This window comes from Arachis hypogaea, chromosome 15 (assembly GCF_003086295.3).
Source record: "Arachis hypogaea cultivar Tifrunner chromosome 15, arahy.Tifrunner.gnm2.J5K5, whole genome shotgun sequence".
Lineage (NCBI taxonomy): Eukaryota > Viridiplantae > Streptophyta > Magnoliopsida > Fabales > Fabaceae > Arachis > Arachis hypogaea.
This window is the reverse complement of record NC_092050.1, coordinates 148,356,407-148,380,259: the sequence shown is the minus strand read 5'-3', so window position 1 is coordinate 148,380,259 and position 23,853 is coordinate 148,356,407. Positions and strand designations below refer to the sequence as shown.

Below are 23,853 nucleotides of genomic sequence, written 5' to 3'. Positions count from 1 at the left end.
AAATCCAGGTGGTTGTTCCATGTGTACTTCCTCGTCAAGTTCTCGGTGAAAAAAGCATTCTTGATATCTAATTGATACAATGGCCAATGACAGATTATCGCAATACAAAGGAAAATGCAAACAGAATTAATCTTTGCTATCGGAGAAAAAGTTTCTTGATAATCTTGCCCATATGTTTGACTGCAACCCTTAGCAACCAAACGAGCCTTAAGATGATCAATTAAGCTATCAAGTCCAACCTTAACAGCATACACCCATCGGGACTCAACCACTGATTTTCCTGGAGGAAGACGAATCAACTCTCATGTACCACTATACTCTAAAGCATTCATTTCATCAATCATAGCTTATCTCCATCCTGGAAGAGAGAGTCCTTCATGACACACTTAGACGTAGGTATAGAAGATAATGTGAAAACAAAAGCATAGTATGGTGGGGACAATTGATGAAAGCTCAAGAAATTATAAATTGAATGAGGATTTCTTGTGTTACGATTACCTTTTCAAAGAGCAATCAGAAGCTCATCAATAGATACAATTTGATCCATAGTAGGGGAAACCAAAGAAGTTGAACATATGCCACTATCCTCTACCATCTCAGCATTAGTGGATAGACCATTTATAGTGGTTGTTGGATTTTCTAGTAAGGACAATAAGGATGGACCAAAATAAGGAATTAGAAGAACTTGTGAGACAACATTAGAGTCAACATGTGAGGTAAAGTATGTTGTGTCTTAAAAAAATGTCACATCAACAGAAACATAGTGATGATGAGTAACAGAAGAGTAATATCTTTACCCTTTTTGGAGCCTAGAGTACCCAAGAAAAATACATTAATAGACCGAGCAGATAACTTATCTTGACCAAGAGAGAGATCATGAAGAAAACAAGTACACCCAAACACACGAGGAGGAACATGGTACAATTTATCCATAGGGAAAAAAATGGAATGTGAAACTCAATTATTGAAAATAGAGGATGGCATACGATTAATTAAATAACAAGCTATTAAGACTGCATCTCTCCAAAAACATATAGGTACATTAGAATGTAATAATAAAGTACAGGTTATTTTAATGAAATGTCTATTTTTTCTTTTAGCAACTCCATTTTATTGTGGTGGGTGGGGATATGTGGGCTAGTATAAAATACCATGAGATGTCATAAAAGAAGAAAAAGATTTGGAAAAATATTCTCTAGCATTGTTGCTACGAAGAACCTTAATAGTTTTATCAAATTGTATTTGAATTTCAGCAACAAAGGAAGTAAAGATGGAAAATAGTTCAGAACGATCTTTCATTAAATATAACCAAGCACAACGAGAAAAATTATCAATGAAAGTAACAAAATACTTAAAGCCCGAAGAAGACACATGACTAAGACCCCATATACCAAAATGAATAAGAGAAAAAAGAGATGACTCGTAGTGATCCTTATTGTGATTAACAAAGGAAGACCTAACATGCTTTCTAAGTTGGCAGGATTCACAATTCAAAGATTCTAACTTAGCATAAGTAGGAACCATAGTTTTAAGTTTTGATAGACTTGAATGATCTAACCGGTTATGGAGGAGATTAGGTAATGCAACAGCTATACATACCATGGGATGAGTTGACCCAAGATGGTAGAGACCTTGTGACTCATATCCTGCACCAATTGTGTTTCTCGTACGACGGTCCTGTATAACAAAGGAGTCAACATCAAATGTGACAAAACAATAATTAAGAGATTAGGTAAGCTTGTTGAGTGAAATTAAATTGAAAGGGTAGTTTTTGATAAATAAAACTGAGGTTAATGACACAGATTTAGTAGGTGAGACAAAGCCAACTCCTATGACAACGACTTTGGATCCATCTGCTAAAGTAATAAATTTAGAAAATGTAGGTGAAAAAAGAGAGGCAAATAGGGATTTGTTATCAGCAACGTGATCTAAGGCACCCAAATCAATTACCTAAGAACTTGAAGTATTACCAGATTAAGATATGCATGCTGTAAAATTATTCAAGTGAGTAATAGTGGTATCAGGAGATGGCTTCTATTTTGCTACCCACAACTGAAGATATTCATTAAATTCTATTGGAGAAATGGCAACTGATTGATTACTAGAAGGTGCATCAATTGTTTTCTCTTCATTGTGGTCGAATCCTATCCGAGCAACATTGACAGTTTTCTCAGGAAATCCATAAAGAAAATAGCATGTATCTTTAATATGCCCAAGTCACTTACAGTAGGAGCATTGGGGATGATCGGGGCGTTGGCCCGCTTGACTTCTACGTCCTCTTTAAGCTCTACGAGTTTTTCGACCACCACGAAAACTTGATGCAATTACCGTGGCAGCGACTTCAACTGAATTTGAGGATGTATATATTTGGGTGCATTGCATGTAAAACCATTACCATATACTAATTGTCCAGTGGTATGCGAAATTGTTACTCTGAGGTTGTAAAATTTGTTGTTCGTTCTCTCCCTGGCAATGGCGCCAATAACTGGTGCACAATACCATGGTCCAAACATAACTTCACAACTTCGCACAACTAACCAGCAAGTGCACTGGGTCGTCCAAGTAATAAAATCTTACGTGAGTAAGGGTCGATCCCACGGAGATTGTCGGTATGAAGCAAGTTATGGTCACCTTGTAAATCTCAGTCAGGCGGATATCAAATGGTTATGGAGTTTTCGAAAATAAATAATAAATAAATAGAAAATAAAGATAGAAACACTTATGTAATTCATTGGTGGGAATTTCAGATAAGCGTATAGAGATACTTTCGTTCTTCTGAACTTCTGCTTTCCTGCTGTCTTCATCCAATCAGTCCTACTCCTTTCCATGGCAAGCTTTATGTAAGGGCATCACCGTTGTCAATGGCTACATCCCATCCTCTTGTGAAAAAGGTCCAAATGCTCTGTCACAGCACGGCTAATCATCTGAGGTTTTCGATCATACTGGAATAGGATTCACCCTCCTTTTGCGTCTGTCACTACGCCCAGCACTCGCGAGTTTGAAGTTCGTCATAGTCATTCAATCCCTGAATCCTACTCGGAATACCACAGACAAGGTTTAGACTTTCCGGACTCTCATGAATGCCGCCATCAATCTAGCTTATACCACGAAGATTCTGATTAAGAGATCCAAGAGATATTCATTCAATCTAAGGTGGAACGGAAGTGGTTTTCAGGCACGCGTTCGTGGGGGAATGATGATGATTGTCACGTTCATCACATTCATGTTGAAGTACGAATGAATATCTTAGAAGCGAAATAAGTTGAATTGAATAAAAAAACAGTATTACTTTGCATTAAATCATGAGGAACAGCAGAGCTCCACACTTTAATCCATGGAGTGCAGAAACTCTAACGTTTGAAAATACATAAGTGATAATGGTCTAGGCATGGCCGAATGGCCAGCCCCCCAAACGTGATCAATATGATCCTAAGTTGAACTAAAAATCATAAGATGTCTAATACAATAGTAAAAAGTCCTATTTATACTAAACTAGTTACTAGGGTTTACAGAAGTAAGTAATTGATGCATAAATCCATTTCCGGGGCTCACTTGGTGTGTGCTTGGGCTGAGCTTGAAGTTTACACGTGGAGAGATCATTCTTGGAGTTGAACGCCAGTTTGTAACGTGTTTCTGGCGTTCAACTCTGGTTCGTGACGTGTTTCTGGCGTTTAACTCCAGACTATAGCGTAGAACTGGCGTTGAACGCCCTTTTGCGTCATCTAAACTCGACCAAAGTATGGACTATTATATATTTCTGGAAAGCCCTGGATGTCTACTTTTTAATGCAATTGAAAGCACGCCATTTTGAGTTTTGTAGCTCCAGAAAATCCACTTTGAGTGCAGGGAGGTCAGAATCCAACAGCATCAGCAGTCCTTCTTCAACATCTGAATCTGATTTTTGCTCAAGTCCCTCAATTTCAGCCAGAAAATACCTGAAATCACAGAAAAACACACAAACTCATAGTAAAGTCCAGAAATGTGAATTTAACATAAAAACTAATGAAAACATCCCTAAAAGTAACTAGATCCTACTAAAAACATACTAAAAACAATGCCAAAAAGCGTATAAATTATCCGCTCATCATCCAGCTTTGTCTTGAAGGCTTTTAGAGTGTTGGTTTGTAGAAATAATTTTTAACTCCTCCACTGTAGCTTGGGTTTGAGTAACAAAAATGGTCATATCATGATCAATCTGCTTAAGGGAAACCCATTTCTAAGCGGAATCATATAGGCGCTAAATATCATTTGCAAATAAGTTGTGAGTCTTTTTCCAAAAGGAAGAATAGATCTTAAAAGACCTTAAATTAACCAAGATGCAGGATCAACTGACTGTCATAATAATGCACACAATTGATTATCAAACATTTTTCATTGAGTTATATTTTCTTCAAGAATTTCATTAGTAGATTTAGTGTCTGAGAGACCTTGACCTATGAACCATAATTCAACAGATGCTGACCATCCAAAAAAGCTTTTACCATTCAGTTTTTTAGATGTAATTGTAGGAGTACCAGAAAAGTCATAAGTAATTGATACAATATTGGACAATTTAAGATGAATATTTAGGGTTGTCGCATCTTCTACTGGAGTATTTGTACTAGCACTGGACATTCTAAATTTTAAGAAAATGCTAAATTTTAATGTTTAGAAGTTATACAAAAAGAATATATATATATATATATATATATATATATATATATATATATAGAGAGAGAGAGAGAGAGAGAGAGAGAGAGAGAGAGAGAGAGAGAGAGAGAGAGAGAGAGAGAGAGAGAGAGAGAGAGAGAGAGAGAGAGAGAGAGAGAGAGAGAGAGAGAGAGAGAGAGAGAGAGAGAGAGAGATGGTTCACAAGGAAAAAAATGATGGGAACACAAACAAAATTTGAAAAGAAGAGAGATAAAAAATAAATAGAGACTGAAATAGATGGTTTAAAGAAGATAATGATAAAGTGGCTGGAACCTTTTGAGATTGGCTATAGGCTTGATTTTTTTTTTCAGATAAGAGCAGCAAACTAATAAAATACCATAGAAAGTGATGGCTGAAAAATAAAAAAAAATGGCTAAAAACCAAAGAACCCTATATTTTGATATCATATTTTGACAGTGATTTTAATGTGAAAAGCTTTAGGTTTTTGAACTCCTCAGCTCATATATTTATATACACTAATTAATCATTTTAATACCTACTAAAGATAAAACATAATTATTTATAATTAATTATAATCTAACCCAATTGACATCTAACCGCTAATTAGCTGACCTAATCTAACCTAATTTACACCTAGCAACTAATTGACTAAATTATTTGAATATAATATCAACAATTAGTAACAAGTTTAGCTGTATAGGGTTTAAAAGAGTAAATAGCCATTTTTGACCATAAAAGATTCGAACGCTGACAAAACTGACCATGAAAAATTAAAACTAAAGTTATACTTATATAAGTATATTTTGTTCGACAAAAATGACCAAATTTTTTTTACAATTCCATAAATACCTCTCACCTCTCATCTCCCTTCATCTCCAAACCCAATCCCTAACCCTAACAATATAATCGCTGCTCCCTCCTCCTCTGCCTCTACCCTCCACCCTTTTCCCCGCCATAACCCCCTTCCATCACCACCATCCCCTCCACCTTCCCTTCCCTTTCCCCTTCCCCTTTGGCCATCACCGCTTCATCGCAAACAAAGACTCTCATTCTCGTTCTCATTCTCATTCTGAATGCAAAAAGGGCAATGATATTGGACATCATGTTATTAATGTGAATTTCAGTAGTTCCAATCACGATTACTGTCATGGACATGTTAATGGCATGTTCATTCTGCACATTGTAGTCACAATAACCATGGCAAAGACAGAAATAAAAGCATGTTATTGCAGTAGAGCTTCCCCTTATGCCGGATGGTGAATTTACTGTGGGAATGGAATTCAGTTCTTGGTGCGGGACACTCCAGTACTGCTGATATACTGGTGGAGTCAAGTAATCCGCAGAATGCGTGTTAGGAATGTATGGAGTGAACTGCTCAGGCTCTTGTTGTGCCTGTGTTTGTGAGGGGGGCGGTGGTGGTTGCGGTGGCGATGGTGGTGGTGGTGATTGTACTTTTTGGTTCTCCTGATTATGCATAGGATCACCGTGCTGATTCTCTTGCGGTTCGATCTGTGACAGATGCAAGTGGTCACCATATGTACCTCGGTACCAATGCAAGTAGATATCTGCCTGATGTTGTGAGGGCACCGTGTCATCGACAAGAACATGACTATACCAGTTCATCCAATGCATAACCCAGAATGAGTGGGTTCCAGACCAATCTTGATTCTTCGGACCTGTCAGAACTTCGCCGTGTGCTTCACCTAGGTCTCGCTCCTAATTAGGAACGCCCTGAGTCAAGCCAAATTGTCTCCTCAGTCTATCAGATGCATGCCACTCAATACAGTCAAAAGATATAAGTGGAACTGTGGCACTCCAAATAGCAGAATGCTGACGGATGTCAGGAGGAATCACGTCCGAATCGGTCCTTCCAATTGCATAAGGCTCCCAAACAAACTGCACACATTATGCAAGTAACCGAGGATTACACACAGAATAATAACACGGATAAACGAAAAGAACTACTTATTTATTACAACAAACCTGTCCTTCTTGCAGAACATCCAAATCTCTCCTATAGTTCTCAAGGGTACGAAATCTGTAAGGCCGATTCTCACGTTCCCAGTTATGCCACCTGACATCAAGCGATTCGCTAACTTACATTTATGGATACAATTTAAAATACACTATTTCAAAGCGTTTAGTAATTAAATTTACCTATTTGCAATCGGAAAGATTTGAGGATTGCTTGGAATCGGCGCAATGAATGGTAGACGGGTCCAAGCCCAGGCAAGCAACAGTATCAGCGGACCATCAATCTCCTTACAGTCGACACGAGTTGCTCTACACAACGATCTATACAGGTGTGCCAGGCAGGCCGATCCCCAACTGAACTGTATGATCCCGGCAAAGTTACGGAGTAACGGCAGGAACTTCCAGTGCACCCTTGCTGCAGACTTATCTCCAAACATAACGGTCCCAAACAATAACATTATGTGGCACTTCACGTACCTCTGAATCTGGATATCATCAACCAACACTAATCGATCTTTCAATGCTCGAAACCAAACCAACTTGATGAAACTTCTCCTGCAGTCTGCCTTCATAGGTGCAACACCAAACTGATCCAAGCATTCAGCCTCTAAAGCCTCATAACTGCTCAATGTCGGTCCCGTAACTGGCAAACCATTTGTCGAAAAACCAAGAATTAACGCCACATCCTCCAGTGTCACGGCGCACTCACCAACCGGAAAGTGGAACGTGTGGGTCTCAGGGCGCCATCTCTCGACCAGAGCATTAACCAATGCCGACTGACATTGGACAACTCCAATCTGTGAAACATGATAAAAGCCTGTGTCCCGTAAATACCCCTCCACTATTGGATTGTACCGATCCGGCGGCATGTAGTGGTCACATTGCAACATTCGAGAACCCTAAACACAAACATAATATTAAATAATTAACAAATTAAATTTATCAACTCAAACTTTCATTACCAAATAACCAGTAAAACGTATCCACAACCACAGCCAATAAAAATAACTATTATATTATATACTAATACTCAAGTAACTATTCAATTATGTTCTAACAACATACATACAACAATAAATCAATCATTAATCCTTTATTAAATATTTATGTTATACTTATAACAAAAATAGTTAATTTAATAATTTTTAAATTATAATATTTATTTTACTATGCTACGAACGCTTAATCATAAATAAATATTATTACTACAAAAAAATTATTTATTACTAACAATTAATACTAATTAAATGATTTATTATCATTATCACACGTTGATCTATTAGTGCCGTATTCTAATAAAAATAATTAAACCATCAGTATCAGTTATTATTATTATTATTATTATTATTATTATTATTATTATTATTATTATTATTATTATTATTATTATTATTATTCCAATAAATTTGGTAATAATAATTAATATTAATTATTTTATTTATCATATCTCCATTTTTAATAACAGTATTATTATTATTATCATTATTTTAATTATCTTACTAATAACAATAGTTAATTTATTATATTATCATAATGTACTATAATCATTCCTTCTAAATAATATTATTATATTAATCCCCTAATTTCTGCATTATAATCTAACATTACTACTAATTCCTAAAATTATTTTAATCAGATTAAAATATTCAAATACTATTACTACACTAATTTCTAACATTATCATCATAATAAATTACTAATTTCTAACATAATAATAATTATTATTTTAATTAAAATAAATTTTTTTAAAATAAAATAAAAACTTACATAATTAGGATGATTAAGATAATTAGCAATGTGAAGCTCCGGACGATTAACATCTTTTATTATTCTTCTTCTTCTTTTAGGCATTGTCAAGGAGTGGTCTATTTTTTTTTACATTAAAGCTTTATGAATGGAGGGCCATGGAAGAAGCTGGTAGGGTTGGAGGAGAAGAGAGTTTGGTGTTGCTGAAAGTGAAAGAGAATGGGGAGGGGAGCGTTCAGCAATCACCAAAGTGTTGCTACAACTTGGTGGGGAACACTTGCATGCGTGACACCTGGCTGGGGGCACAAATCGGACGGTCCGATTTGTGTACTCTCCCAGCCCCGAAAACGGACCGTCTGATTACCGTAGTGAAATCGGTCCGTCCGATTTTTTCATCGCAGCCGTCACATCTGCGTGAAGCACCATGGACGCCCATAACCTTGTTATACACCAACTCCTCCCCAATATGTAAAATAAAAAAATGTTAAAATGCATAAGATTTTAGACTAATTAATGCATAATATTGTGTTATTTGTATTGATTTAAATATTTAGTGTTATTAGATAATATTAGTATTGATTATGGTTATGCTTTAATTTTAGAGAAGAGTTGGTTCTTGTTATATTTTTCTAAGTAAATTTTACCATGTCAAATAATGGTTGGAGTTTTAGAAATTTTGATATTTTCACATGCTAGTTTATAAGAAAATATCAAGGTAATGTAATGTTAACGGCCCAGTTTTCATCCGTATAATCGTGACCCGAAAATGTATAGATTTCATCGGGTTTATAGTCGGATTCGAGTTTAATAAATAGGCTCAGTATATATTTCGGGTTGAGTCTGAGTTACATCAAACCCGGTTTCATCCGACCCATGCACACCCCTATATTAGATTATACATTTTAGAGATTAATTTTCTTTTTCATGCGTGTTAAATTAAATAAACGATGAGTGATTTTTGTAAACATAGTTAAGTAGCGGCGCACCCTCCTAACTCTGGAAACCCTAATTCACCAAAAGCCTCCCTATAAAGCACCACCTATCGCGCTCTCCAAAATTCATTCACTCACGCCTTAACCCTAGTCGATCTCTTAATTTTCTTTCTTTCTCGTCTCTGCAAAAGATTGTAATTTTATCATTGTATCTGTTCATTAGGCTCTGACTCTACCGGTTATTGTGTCCAGTTTCGAAGCATAATTGGGGGCAGTGACGATTTGAATGTTATTAAGGTCTCGTTCGTCGTAATTGGCCATGTTGGCCTTGCCGACCATCCTGATATATCACCACCCATATTCCGAGTCCCTTTCATATTATCAATTTCTTTCTTTTTTTTTTTTATCAATTGCATTAGGGTTTTGCGGATTTTGCCATTTATGATTGAGTAATGGATATATGCGTCCGATGATGATAAATCCAAAGGCTTGTTTCTCTAAACATTCGCAGTGGCCGCCTAAGAGCTTTCGCCTTCGCCAGGCTTGAGAGCTAGTGCTGCTTTAATCCTTCCTTGGATGTCTGAGGGCAGTTTTGATATTACGAACTCTTTTTTCGCTATTCTGTAGTGTTCATTATTTTTGTTATGTTGAATAAAAAAGCCAATTTGCAGAGCAAGAGCGTCTTGAATCAAATGGCGCGACTTGCCTTGAAGGTTGGCGATAACAATGGCAATGGCGATTCTCCGTGCCTGTCAAATCCTTTTATTTTGATCTTGGCCTCGAACAAGTCGCTACATTTTGTTTTTCTCATTATTATTATTATACTCTTTTCCTTTTAGTTTTTACAAAGTTAATGTGAATTTTTTTTACGAGGATCTATTCTTGAATAATGACTATACAGAATTTGATTTAGATAAGTTAGTTGTTTCAAGTTTTTTTTATTTAAAAAAATAATTATTGTGTTTCGTTAGGAAATCATACAATGCCTTAATGCAAGGTGCTACAAGCTGAAATTTTAGGGCATGGAAACAGAGACACCCATTCTCCTTCTGGTGTAATTTAAGCCATATTATTCAAATTAGCCCTTAAAATTTGTCTTGAATATCAAATTGGATCTTGATATTTTAGCTGGTCCAATGAGGACCCAAATTAAGAATCTTGACTTTTCTTAGCAATAACCAGAGCAGCCCAATGCTATATAACCTGCAAATATTATTTTTGATTAGTACTTAAGCAGCAATAATTTGCATCATAACTAACTTGGCCATCGACATTCTTATCCGGCAGTTGTCCTAAATCACCCTCATCATAATTATCAACTTCAATTCTCTCATCCTTCCTTGGATGATAATCCTCGGTTCAGGCCTATAAAGCCAATCTTATGCACTATCATAATCACTAGTATCATTGCTGTCATCTTTAAACCATCTTGAATTTCTATTAATTTTGATATCACTTTAGGTTCAGGTTGGGAAAGTAGTTAGGCATAAAGAATCCATTAGTTTTTCTTAGCATGAAAGTACATCTCTAATGGCACTTGATCATGTGAAAAGGCTCTTAATCACGCTTTAGAGGCTTGGCAAGAACTAGGCATTGACATTGAACTATGTCATATCATAACACCTTGTAAGTCCAATAGAAAAAATACATCCATTTTACCGTCATCTGTGTTATCTCTTACGAAAATCTTCCTAGGTCACAAATTTGCTTCCATTTTTATTGATATACAATTATTATTACTTTTAGCTCATTCATCTGCAAAACAATTCAAACAAATTGATCAGTATTTTACGCCTGGTTTCTGGCTGCGATGGATAACAGGACCTCGTGTCCATTGAGCATCATGGTCTCTGCAGATATTCATGAATTTTAAAAAAATTAAAATAAATCGATTACAATTACAATTATAATCAGAATTGTTGGAACGAGGAATGTTCAATCTAAATTCACAAATCATAAATATCCAAATCAAAATCTTAGATTCATTTATCCATTTAAAATCCACTTTAGCCAAACACAATCACATACCAAATTAAACCAATCTTGAAACTGTTTACAACCCAAACCAAGAATCAACCGTCAAAATCCAACAGCAGACCACCTCACCTTCATCAAAATAGAAGCAGATTCTTTGAAAAAAAGATTAGAATAGTATTTATTTATAGAAATAAATCAATTTCTGAAAAAAAGAAAAATAAAATAAAAAAATTTGTTTTGGAAAAGAATATCTTTCCCACAGACGGAGGCGGCGACGGAGATTGGACTGCTGCTGAACACGGCAATGCGAGGCCAAAGACAAAGATGCGACGTTTCAATCTCCTTGCGACAATTTTGCCTCTCCGGATGATGAAGACCTAGGCGCGTGGCCGAAAACGAAAATGGCGACGGTTCATGCTCCTCGCAACGACCTTTTGAATGAGAGGTGGAAGCAGTGAGAGGAGACGTGGGTGCCGGTCTAGCGAACGGCGGTGAGAGGGGAAGAGGGTAGTGGTCTGGCGGAGAGGAGAGGGGGAGAATTTGAAGGGAGAGGGCTGACATGTTTGAACTAGTTCTAATTTGTCAATGAGAGATAGAGAGAGAGGGGGTGGGAAACACAGGGAGGGGGTAGGTTTAAGGAACATGACAAGGATCTAAGGGTTTGAAATCGAGAAGAGTATCGGCGACTGGAGCATGAATCTTTTTCTATCTTTGTGAGTAATCTACCGCAGGACATATCCAAGAGGGAATTATTCCAATTGTTTAACTGAACGGGAAGAATCAATGATATATATTTATCACGAAAACAAAAAAGTGGAAATATATACATGATTGCTTTCGTGCGATACACAACCAAAGGAGGGGCATTGAAGGCGGTTGCGGAAATGAATCATTAGAGACTGAGAGGGAAGATTTTGTTTGTGGAAGAGGCAAAATACAGAAGGATGTCAGGGGCAGTAATGACAAGCAATACACGTGCGGATGGGAACAAGCGACAAACCGCTACATGGCAGCCACGTAGGAAAGTTGCTGAGTCTGAGCCTGAGGCTCCTGAAAATGAGGAGCGGAAACGGGAAAGAGACAAAGATCCGTACGGAAAGGATCGGACAAAGAAAGTGAAAGTAGCAGTGGCAACAGAGAATCTGGAATGGTTGCAGAGGAGCATCGTCGGGGGCACGACCAAGGCCATTAACTTTGAGTCTTTAAAGGAAATGATCGCAAAGAATGTGCCTAATGTTGTTCAGGTGCGGGAGATGGGCGCGTACAAAGCTCTTCTGACTTTTGACAGTGTACGGAACGCCGACGATGCCTACACCTTTAACATGAATAGACTCTTACAGCTATTCCATAGAGTGTGGCGATGGGAGGAGTCAGAACATAGTGAAACTCGAAGGGTGTGGCTGGAATGCTTTGGAGTCCCGCTGCACGCTTGGTCAGTTAACACCTTTAGGACGATAGGAGGCCAATGGGGTGAAGTCGTTGGATGTGATAGAGAAACGGAAATGTGTAGCTCTTTCACTGTAGGTCGTGTTCAGATCGACACTTGCGTAATGGATGTGATTCAAGAATGGGTCCACGTTACAGTTGGTACGGGAGGATTCGATGTTCTGGTGAAGGAGGTTGGACATGAGGCGTGTAATTTGGTATGCACCGGAAAATCTGAAGATAAACAGTCAAATATACAAGGGAATCCCGATAGCAAAAGCAACAGCGCCGGCGGGAATATAATACAGAATTCTGGTGCAGGGTCATCGCATGAAGGGATACAGGATGAAGTTCGGTTGTTGTTGGTTCCACGGAATGAGGAAGAAGACAAGGGTAGAATTGTAATTACTGATACAATTTTGAATGAATGGAATAATGGTGATGCGCAGCGTAATCTCGAGAAAATCAGAACGGATCTGGCATTAATTAAGGATAATCATTTTATGCACGAATTAGGGGGAAGAGCCGTTAAGCTCTATGAAGAAGATTCTGAAAAAACAATAACTGGTGCCCTAAATGGACTAGAAAGGGAGTCCACAAGTGCAACACCAAAAAAGCCACAATTAGAAAAGAATTGGGCCACAATAGAACATGAGGACAGGCACCGAAGGTTGGGCCCAGGACTCCAAGCCCACAAGCCAGCGAACGCGGGTCGCGATTCTCCTGACCAAACCTGCACGGGAGATGAACGCGGCGCCATGGGAGAGCTCCCAGTCGCTGGCAGGCAGGCGGCGATAATGGGGAAGGTCGCGGAAAGGGTGGACTCGGCGAGAACCTGGGGGGGCAATTGATACGCGCTGGGTCTGTCCGCCTCCAAACCACCGGGACTGCTGCTGACGACGACGCAGGGAGTGGAGTCGATGGCGGGGAAGCTGGTTCTCCGGCGGCGGTCGAACAGGGGATGTTTGGCGCATCAGTTTTCAAAGTGGCAAGGGGAGAACGACGAGACAGAATCCATGAGAGCAGCAGGTATGAAGGCGCAGTAAGGGCTGATCACGAAGAGGGGAGGCATGGAGAACAGAGCGCCAGACCAGAGATTGGAACCGGAAGTGACCAAAAGACACATAACTACGCTGGACGAACTGGTAGGGTGATCTGTGGGCACCTTGAGGAAGACTTTGCAGAAACTGAACCGAACCAAGAAGGAAGGAGGAATGAGGCGGAAGCACGTGACAAGCAGCAAACCGATCTGGAGGAACAGCTGGTAGAAAATAGAAAGATCTGGGAACTGGCACGCGAATCAGGAGCGATATTATACGAGGAGGAAGATGTCATTATGGCAATTTTACAAGCACAGAACGAAGAAATAGCTCGCAAAAAAAAGATGGCAAAGCAGAAAGCGAAAATGAGACGATGCAGACCCAAACATGCAAAACAGGTGTGTAAAACAATTTTAAGATGATTTTTAGTTCATGGAATGTGCGGGGGTTGAGGGGGGATGGGAAGTTGAGAATGGTAAAGGACCTAAAGAATAAACATAGGCTACAAATGTTAGGGTTGATTGAAACCAAAAGACAGATAGTAACGAGATTTGATGTTGCCAGAATTTGGGGACAAGGTAGTCCAGGTTGGGAATATGTAGGGTCTGATGGGGCGTCTGGTGGACTATTGCTGATTTGGGATGAGGAGATGTTCAAATTGAATAACTGTTATAAGGGAGAGAGGTGGCTGTGTGTTGAGGGAGTTATATTAAAAAGTAGTTTCAACTGTGCGTTTGTCTTGGTCTATGGGGCACATGATAGAGATGAGAAGATTCAGGTATGGGAGGAGTTGAGCTATATAGCGGGGTTATGTCAGGTTCCGTGCTGTTTTATGGGAGACTTCAATGAAATAGTACATATAGAGGAACGAAGAGGCACTACTGGGCTGACAAGGTCTGCGGAAGACTTTAAGTTTTGGATACAGGACATGAACTTAGTGGATTTGCCACTCACTGATCGGAAGTTTACATGGTTTCGAGGGTGTTCCTGCAGTCGCATAGATAGAGTCTTGGTTAGCTTGGAGTGGTTAGAAGAGTACCCAGAGGCACACTTGAGAGGTGGACCAAGAGGTTTGTCAGATCATTGCCCGCTAATAGTGGAGGGTAGGAAGCCGAGAGGAGGACCCAGGCCGTTCCGGAGCCTTGATTCATGGTTTACACATGAGGGGTTTCGCAGGATGGTGAAGGAGGAATGGAGAGGATTGGGAGAGCTACAATTCACAGATAAATTGAAGGCGCTGACAGAACCACTTAGAAGATGGCATAGGACAAATTTTGGTGACATGGATAAGAAGATTATAAAGTTTGAGGAAGAGATCAAGAAGATTGATGATATGGTCAGCAATGGAGTATATGATGGAACACTGGAGGCTAGAAGAAAGGCGCTGGTTAAGTGCTGTGAGCGATGGTATGTGAGGAAAGAAATACATTGGAAGCAGATGTCGCGGTCTCGACACGTGAATGATATGGACAGAAATACAAGATACTTCCACAATATAGCTTCAGCTAGAAGGCGGAACAATAGGATTGATACTCTGGCTATTAACGGCAGGTTGGTCCGGAATCAGGCTATAATAAAGGTTGCTATCAGAGAGTTTTATAAGGAGTTATACCATCAGGAAGTCTCTCCTGTTATGGGGTTCAGAGATGGCCTGGTGGTTCGAATAGGTGAGGAGGATGCTATGGCTCTGGAAGTGATGCCGTCGGCAGAGGAGATCAGAGAGGCCGTGTGGGATTGTGAGTCCTCCAAGGCGCCAGGGTGTGACGGGTACAACATGAACTTCATCAAGCGATGTTGGGATGAGATTGGCTCTGAATTCACAGCTGCAGTGATGGGGTTCTTCGAGACGGCCAGGTTACCCAAGGAGGCCAATATCACTTGGGTGGCGCTGGCTCCTAAGTTCATAGGTGCGAAGGAGATTAAAGACTTGCGACCTATCAAGGTGGGGTGTGCGTATAAGGTTATTTCGAAGGTGCTAGTTAGGAGGATGAGGTCAGTGATGCCAACATTGGTAGGAGAGACTCAGAGTACATTTGTGCAGGGAAGGAAGATCCATGATGGGGCGCTTATTGCGTGTGAAACAGTTAGTTGGCTTAAACTGAGGAAAAAAGAGGCTGCCCTAATCAAGCTTGACTTCCAAAAAGCATATGACAGGGTTAAGTGGAGTTTTGTAAACATTGTGCTGTAGAAGATGGGATTTGGGCATAAATGGAGAGCATGGATGATGGAGTGTGTAGCCACTGCGTCTATGTCGGTGCTGATAAATGGATCGCCATCTAAGCCTTTCAATATAGAAAGAGGGTTGAGACAAGGGGACCCACTATCTTCGTTCTTGTTTGTACTTGTGGTAGATGTGCTGCATCGAATGATTGGAGAGGCAGTCAGGAATGGTCGTATAGCACCATTGATGGTTGGTAGAGATAGTGTAGCATTGTCACATCTTCAGTTTGCTGATGACACTATTCTCTTTTGCCCACCAGAAGAGGATACTATAAGGAATTACAAGAGGCTTCTGAGAGTCTTCGAGTTGATGTCAGGTCTGAGTATCAATTTTGAGAAGTCTAGTCTGATTCCAATTAATTGTGAGGAGCAATGGGTCGATTGTATGTGTAACTTGCTGGGGTGTAAGGGGGATTCCCTCCCAGTCAAATACCTTGGAATATCCCTAGGAGCTAATCCGAGGTTGGTGAAGACATGGAAGCCCATCATAGATAAGGTGGAGGAGAAACTTAGCCTGTGGAAGGCCAAGGTGCTAAACAAAGCTGGGAAGCTGGTACTTATCAAATCTGTGTTGAACAGTTTGCCAGTATACTATCTGAGTTTGTTCAAGATGCCGAAAGCTGTTGCTGAGAAATTGATTTCGTTGCAGAGAACATTCCTGTGGAGCTCAGAAGAGGGTAGGACTGGTATGGCATTAGTAAGGTGGGAAGTGGTACAGGCACCGAAGAAGTTAGGTGGGCTGGGAGTTGGGGATGCTATGGTTCGCAACACAGCGCTGTTGTTTAAGTGGTGGTGGCGATTTGCGAAGGAGGAGTGCCCATTGTGGAAAAAAATCGTAGTTTCTTGTCATAATCTAAACCCCAATGAGCCTCTGTCGACTCAAGACCCGCCTACTAGAGGAGGACCATGGAAGGATATTTGCCAGCTTCACATCAGGAACCAACCTCTAAGGGATAAGATGATTGCAGGCCTGTCCATGGAGGTTGGGGATGGGTGTAGGACACGATTTTGGGAGGATGCATGGGTGCTTGGTGGACCCCTAAAGTACCGGTTCCCGAGGCTTTTCTCTGTTTCAAATCAGTGTGGATCCGTTATAGGAAACTGTGGGTTTTGGGATGGGTTTGAGTGGATTTGGAACTTCCAATGGAGGCGAGAGCTCTTCCAATGGGAGTTGGAACTCTTGAGTGCGTTGCATGAGGTTTTGAGACCTGTGAATTTAGTCCATAACAGAGAGGACAGAGTGGTGTGGAAATATGATAGGCGAGGTGTTTTTACAACTAACTCATTTGTGCAGGTGATGCAGGAGGAACTGATCCCAGCGGAGGTAACTAGCTACAGCTTTACCAGGACTATCTGGAAGGGGTTGGTCCCGCCTAGAGTGGAACTGTTTGTCTGGTTTGTTCTGATAGGAAGAGTGAATACAAAGGACAGGTTGAGCCGGTTTGGAATCATCAATCAGGAAGATGTTACTTGTGTTCTTTGTAACAATGAGGTGGAGGATATACATCACTTGTTTTTAGGGTGTGTATTTGCATGGCAGGTGTGGAGTGCTTGGTTCTCAGCCTTTGGCCGACGATGGTCTTATCCGGGATTGGTGAAAGAACACTTTCTTAGTTGGACAGAAGAACCGAGGAGGATGGAAGAGCGTAACCACCGGTTGAGGTGTTTCTGTGCAGTTGTCTGGAACTTATGGTTGAAAAGGAATAGACGGATTTTTCAGCAAACAAGCAAAGGAGTTGAAGAAATCATCAACATGTCCTCGGATAGTACTAACGAGTGGAACGGTGGGGATCCCTTTAGTTGTTGATGGCTATGCTGGAGATGACATGGGGACGGATTTGTATTTTATGCTTGTTAGCCCTGTTTATGTTTAGTTGTGACACTCTGCTTGCTCCACTACTATTGTGTTGAGCTATTTGCTTTCAAAAAAAAAAAAGAATTTGAAGGGAGAGTGACGGCACAGAAGAAGGGTGTTTAGGGATTACATGCAGGGATTATTCGGATTTCCATGGGGCGAGGACAGGACCTCACTCCCGTCCCCGCCCCCTACGGGTAGAAAAAGGTCCCCAATTCTGTTTTTACCCCAATTCTGTTTTTCTGCGGGTAAATTTCTACGAAAAAAATTGCCATCCTTATTCATATGAAACGATGTCATTTTTATGAAGATTAAGTGCCAACAAAAAACAATGTTATCTTATTTTGTCTACCATAGCAACTTAACCTGCAAAATTAGCACGCTAGTAATGGAGATTACCATTAAGACTAACACTAATCACAATTCATAACTTGGAAGTCCTAGCTGAGTCATCGAAAATATTAAAGTCTAGTTTGAGGTCGAGGAAAATTTGAGAGATCAAATTAAATATTAACTTTGTGGCTATCTTTAATTTGTATTCTCATTCTTGATACTGAATTTCTTTTATTTTGTTCTTTTTTTTTATAAATATATGACTTTGCAGTGAAATGTATATGTGGTAAGTGGTAACCATAGTTGCCCAAGGATGGTCTCGACCATCACTAGATCTTGGATTATTGGGCTTGCTCTATATATAATAGTCAAAAATCTAAAATTAAAATTTAAAATATATATTTTAATTAATATTTTAAAAATAATTAAACTTTAATAAATTATAATGAATAAGTTATAATTTAGTTATTATTAAATAAGTATATAAAATTTTAATATTTTTTATTATAAAGATTTTTTAATTTTATTTTTATATTAAAAGTATTTTTATATTTATTGAAAAATAATATTAATAAATATCATAAAATTATATAAAATAATTATATAAAATTTAATTATTTTTTTATTAAAAGTATTTTTATTTTGTTTTTATAAAAATAATAATTATTTTTAAATTTTAATATTTTATTAATTAGTTTATATTTATTGTATTATTATATTATTATATATTATAAGTATTTATTAAAAAAAATATTACTAGATATCATATAATCATGAAAAGAAAAAATAAATTGTGATTGATAATATTTTTTGTTTATCTTTTTAATTTGTATATATTTAATCAAATTTATAGTTAAATAAAATATATTTAATTTAAAAACGAGTGAGTTTAAAATTAAAAATATATATAATCTGATGCATCATTGAGGTAAGGGATTTGAACTCCACGTAGACACTTGGCAACGTTGGAGCATATGGAGCAAAGTGGACTTGCAGAACGATGATGCATTGTAGGTTTGCTCACATCTGCGACCGAGCGATTCGGTCGGACTGATCTCCCTCGCATTCGACCAATTTTTGCCAATTCGCTCCAAATTTAACCAGTTTGTATTGGTTCTTTACCGATGTTTCAGTCAAATAAACCGGTTCAGTTCGATTTTAATAACTATGTATTAAACCTTCTTAATTACAAATTAAAAAAAGAAATTACAATTTTTTTTTCAAAAATACGCTTGGCCTCTTCTAGATAGATGTTATCTGCAACCAATTTGTTTTTCTATACCCGGAAGCTCATAGGGAAGAGTTGCCCCATGCCTTCCTCCATATTTATGTTATAATTTTTATTGTCATTATTTAGTACGATAAAATTTATGTGTTAGATTTATCTTATACTAGTAAGGAGGATTACTTTTAAAGTAACAAATAAGCAATAAAATAAATGTTTAGTTATTTTGTTGGTCTTTATTGTTTTGTCAAATTTTTAATTAAATTTTTATATTTTTTTTCTTTTTTATTGAGTTTCTAAACCAATATTTTTTTTAATTAGGTTTCTCTTACCAAATAAACGTTATCAAAAATGTTAAGAAAAAGTAAATTTACCATTATACCCATTGTTTATTCTTAAAAATCACTCATTTAGTTGTTCTTTCCTCCCATAATTTTTTTGACCTCCGCCCAATGTCTCATCTAACCCGACCCAACATGCAATTTCTCTTCATCGCATCTCTCCAATCTTTGTCCTCAAGGTCTCCACTTCTTCCTTCTTCGTTGTTGACACCATCGACCACATCGCCATGAACACCACTATTGTCGAGAAGTTAGTCAATACGATCCGGTTCCTCGCAATCGATGTCGTTGAGAAAAAGTTCCGTGTGGGACGAAGAGCTGGCAGCTATACAACCATGAAGGGTTGTGGCAGAGCTAGGAGGAGTGAGGGTGGAATCGGAAAGGAGGGAGGGTGCCAAAAATAATAGTCGGAATTTGAGAATTTAACATGGTAAGGGAATTGTGTTGGAACCGATGGACTAATTTCCCAAGGTGATATCTGATATCTACCAACCATTTTAAGACGATGCTGCTCTTCACTAGCGATATCAGTATTTTTCTATACAGTGAATAGATTGGAAGAATTATCAGCGCATAGGTATATATTATTATGAAGGATTTCAACCGCAAATATTCAATTTTCATTGTGGTCATGAGTTCTCTCCTCATTAGCACCTTCTTCGGGCTAATAATGGAAGAAAAAAACTATTAAGGATTAGGAGTACAATATAGATAAAAATTCAAGAAATAGAATGTATGAAACTAGAGGAGGGTGGAAGGAGTGAGCGTGAGGGAGGGAGAGGCGAGAGTAGAAGAAGGAGACAGAGAGGAGGAGGATAAGTAAGAGGGTTACTACGTCTTTATGAACATAAAGGAGAGAGACAATTAAAGATTTAAAAAAAATTAAGATATCTTCAATTTGACGCTCAAGAATTTTATTATGGATTTATTATTGGTGTTTTAGTTGAAAATATGTATAGTGAGTGTATTTATAGTTTGGTGGACATGTCAGATCCAAGATCTAACATGCGGGGGGCGTGTTGCATGCATCACGTGGGGGCGTGGAAGACACGTGACAAATTCTGCTTGGTTGGGTTTGCAGCACGTGGGGGTGTGCTGAGTCAGCATGCAGGAGGTATGTTGACACGTGGCGAAGTTTGGTTGGTTGGAGCTAAAGCACGTGGGGGGCGTGCTGAGTCAGCATGCATGGGGCGTGTTGACACATGGTTCACTTTGATTAGCTGATAAAGCAACACGTGGAGGGCGTGCTGAGTGCTCCCCTCTATTATATAAGGTAAAGCTTGGTACTATTTTTATTGCGAAGAAGAGTGTTCTTTGAGTGTGTTGGTAGTGTAATGGAGGATACCACAAACTTGGTAGTGTATCGTAACAGTGAGATTATATGGAATACGCATGAGGGGGTGAGATTTGTGCGTCAGAATCTGTTTTCGTTTGTGGATCCATGCACCATAACGTTAATGGAGCTTCAAAACGGTCTCAGTCAAAGCATAGAGAACGGTATATTGAGTAGAGTAAGCAGTATTCTGTACCGGAATCCGGTTGTAGTTTTTGGTGGTCTAATACAGTTTGATATCATGCCAATTATTGACGAAGCGAGTATGCAGAATATGTTCCAAATTCACCGGCAGACTCAGATGCGACAGCCACAGATTGAGCTGTATGTTGAGTTTGAAAATGTAGAGACATATTAGATTCAAAATGATTTAGATATAGAGGATGATAGAGCTGCAGTGTACGAAGGAATGAATAGTGATAGCGAAGAGGACTTTAAAACCGCTTATGAAGCCGGCGACGAAGACGAGGATGGTGATGTGGGAGTTGAGGTAGCAGTGGAGAATGTAGTGGTTCATTCCTCAGTTAGTCAACCGATGAGTGTTCTACCTTTTATGCGTAACTTGGATCTTGACGCCATGCATACACCGAAATTTTCGGAATATGCAAACATAGGTACGTGATGAGTGAATAATATGTTTTTGTTAATTTATTTTTTGGATTGATTATGAATGATGATTTCTACTTTTTGTAGGCGTTGCTGATCCTGAGGACGGAGAGTTTAGGATTGGAATGGAATATAGTTCTAGAAAGTCGGTCGTCGCATCAATTAGAAGTTACACTATCTCTAGAGGAGTTGACTACAATGTGTATGAGTCTGAGCCACAGACGTTCTATGCAAAATGCAAGACGTATGGGCGTGGGTGTGATTGGCTTATCCGAGCCAGTTTGATACGGAAAAAAGGTTGTTGGGAGATACATAGATACAACGGTAGGCACACGTGCACAATGGGAACGAATTCATAGGATCATTCCAAGTTGGACTCGAATACAGTTGCTGAGGCTATAAGGCCATTGGTCGAGACTGACCCATCCATTAAGGTGAAATCTATAATAGCGGAAGTCCAGTTAAGGTTCAACTATACCATCAATTATCGAAAGGCTTGGTTGGCAAAGCAGAAGTCCATAACCAAAATTTTTTGTGGTTGGGAGGATTCTTACCAAACTTTGCCATGGTGGCTCTCGGTCACGGTTTAGAAGATGCTTGGTTCAATTGTCCAAATAGAAACACGACCACTGTACAACGGGAATGAGGAGGCAGACAGTGTCAGAATACTTCATCGCGTACTTTGGAGTTTCAATCCATGCATTAGGGCGTTCAGGCATTGCAAGCCTCTAGTTTAGGTTGATGGCACAAACCCATATCGAAAATACAAAGGTACACTTCTGGTTGCTGTTGCACAAGATGGAAACCAGAACATTGTGCTTTGTAAAGATGGCCATCGTCTATCTCCGTAGTATCATACCGTGATGCATGGCATAGTGCTCTGTAAAGATGTGCGAAACATGCTGACCCCCAACCAGGGACGGATCCACTCATGTGGGTGTGGGGCATGCACCCCCACTACAATTTGGAATTTTATTGAGTAGTATATAATAATAGTATTTATTTGTCCCACTAAATTATTAAATTTGACCACACAATAATTTTTTATTCAACTTTCAAAACTTGATAGCCAATTTGAAAACTTCATATTAGATGTCCATTATAATGATCAATTTTCAAATTTAAATAAGATTGGTGTTCTTTCTTAGAAATCGACTCGAAAGAATATTATCTATCTATTTGTGTTTCTTCTTTTAAAATTAGCTTTAGTTTTTTCATAATAACTACACTAATTGAATAAACTTTTTCAACTATGAATATCATCAAGAGCTAATTTGTATGAAAGTTGAGTTTTAAATGATTGTTTAACGACATATACAAAAAAAAAGACATTTTAATTATATTGTCAAGGTTTCAAAATATAAAATATAAAAAATTAAATTTTAAATTATATGTTATTATTTAAATTACTATTTTAATATTTTAATTTGTAATTAGATATTTTGAAACCTAATCATATTTTACAATAAAAAAATATAATTATAACAACAATTATGCTACGTATACATAAAATAATCACTTGTACAAAATAAATCTTAAAATATAAATTTTGAAATACAAAATACATATTAAAAATAAGTTAAATGATATATGTATTTATACACAAATTTATAATAGATAATTTGATAGCTATTTTTTTATGTAAACGTAATATTTTTATTATAAAAATTATTATAATGTTATATATATTTTGTCCCCACTATCAAAATTTTCTGGATCCGTCACTGCCCCCAACTATAAGTATGGATGCGCTTGAAATCGCGAAGCAATGGTAGGTACTTCGCATGGGCATATGCGGTCGATTTATCCGTGAATAGGTTGAACCCAACAAACAGAAAATTTGGCATCTGGATCTCTTAATAGACTCATTAGTGTCCAATGGCTCTGCGTCTCTGATATGCCGAACCCAACCTAGTTTTATCTCGAAGAACTACTGGCAATTGGTTCGCGATTGAATATCGCGATGCTCTACCTTTGTAGGAAGTCGCTACTACTATCTGTCCAGCCGCTCACAGGCTCTCCATCAATGAGTAGGCCAAATATATGAGCGACATCTTCTAGTGTCACAGTAACCTCACCCACCGGTAATACAAAGGTGTGAGTTTCTTGCCTCTACCTTTCCACTAGAGCAGCTAATAAGAGGTAAAATCCTTTTATCACCTCAATACTAGAAACGTGGTAGAATCCCGTTAAGCG

At 38.5% G+C, this 23,853-nt stretch overlaps 3 non-coding genes across 3 annotated transcripts; all 3 read left to right on the top strand.

Moving 5' to 3' along the window:
• The first annotated feature begins 9,571 nt into the window (after window positions 1–9,571).
• LOC112753602 (small nucleolar RNA Z43) lies at window positions 9,572–9,672 on the top strand. The gene has a single exon (XR_003177982.1). It is a non-coding gene; the product is annotated as a small nucleolar RNA Z43 (small nucleolar RNA).
• Window positions 9,673–9,766: 94 nt separating this feature from the next.
• Window positions 9,767–9,890, top strand: LOC112753221 (small nucleolar RNA SNORD14). Its single transcript, XR_003177614.1, has one exon. It is a non-coding gene; the product is annotated as a small nucleolar RNA SNORD14 (small nucleolar RNA).
• An 82-nt stretch (window positions 9,891–9,972) lies between these two features.
• Window positions 9,973–10,100, top strand: LOC112753601 (small nucleolar RNA snoR86). The gene has a single exon (XR_003177981.1). It is a non-coding gene; the product is annotated as a small nucleolar RNA snoR86 (small nucleolar RNA).
• The last annotated feature ends 13,753 nt before the right edge of the window (window positions 10,101–23,853 follow it).